This window comes from Corapipo altera, unplaced genomic scaffold (assembly GCF_003945725.1).
Source record: "Corapipo altera isolate COAL_440 unplaced genomic scaffold, ASM394572v1 64, whole genome shotgun sequence".
In the NCBI taxonomy this organism is placed as follows: Eukaryota; Metazoa; Chordata; class Aves; order Passeriformes; family Pipridae; genus Corapipo; species Corapipo altera.
The window spans coordinates 11,181,798-11,182,053 of record NW_020884893.1 but is presented as its reverse complement, the minus strand read 5'-3'; positions in this window follow the sequence as shown (position 1 = coordinate 11,182,053).

Sequence of the window (256 nt, the reverse complement as noted above, 5' to 3'; positions counted from 1 at the left end):
AGCCTTCTTAGAGACCCAGCTGGTGCAACCAAAAGGCTAATAAAAATATGTTAACAATAAAGTAAAAGCTCATATGTTTTCTGAATGAAGCACAGTTTCAATGATTTATGGAGTGACCTTTTTCTGAAAGAAGCCTGTATGTCTACATGAATAAGGCTGATTACAAGAGAGATGATACTGTTAACATAATGTTCATAAATTCTGAGTGTTAAAGCTGCTCTGGAAAATAAGTGGCTGGTTTAGTGGATGCTCTTTG